Here is a 487-nt window from a genome sequence, read left to right as displayed (position 1 = left end):
TTATGTATATATAAATACACACATACAGTATATATTTTGAAAATATTTACATGTATTTACATGCATATATTTATATTTATATAATTTATATTATATATAAATAATGTTTTACTTTATATGTAATGAATCTAGAATATATGAAAATTTCACTTTTTGAAATAAGTTACAAAAAAATGAACTTTTTCACGATATTCTAATTTTTTAGCTGCACCTGTATATATATATATATATATATATAGTGTTCGTACAAAATCTTAAACTATAAAAGTGCCACTTTGTCCTACTATCACGTGCAGGCTTGGCATTTTGCACTGGGCCATTGAACTACAAAATGAATTTTAAATTAGCAAAGTCATAATTTAATGACATTTTGAATTGTTTATGTAGTGATCTAATTCTATCCACCAAGCAATTGTATGTGAATGGGCTTGTGATTATGGTTATAGAGAAATAACGAGAAGACCAAAGTGCAGTAAAAGGTAAATCT

Source organism: Sinocyclocheilus anshuiensis, unplaced genomic scaffold (assembly GCF_001515605.1).
Source record: "Sinocyclocheilus anshuiensis isolate Anshui unplaced genomic scaffold, SAMN03320099.WGS_v1.1 scaffold91, whole genome shotgun sequence".
Taxonomy (NCBI): Eukaryota; Metazoa; Chordata; class Actinopteri; order Cypriniformes; family Cyprinidae; genus Sinocyclocheilus; species Sinocyclocheilus anshuiensis.
The sequence above is the reverse complement of the archived record's forward strand: the minus strand, read 5'-3'. Positions refer to the sequence as shown.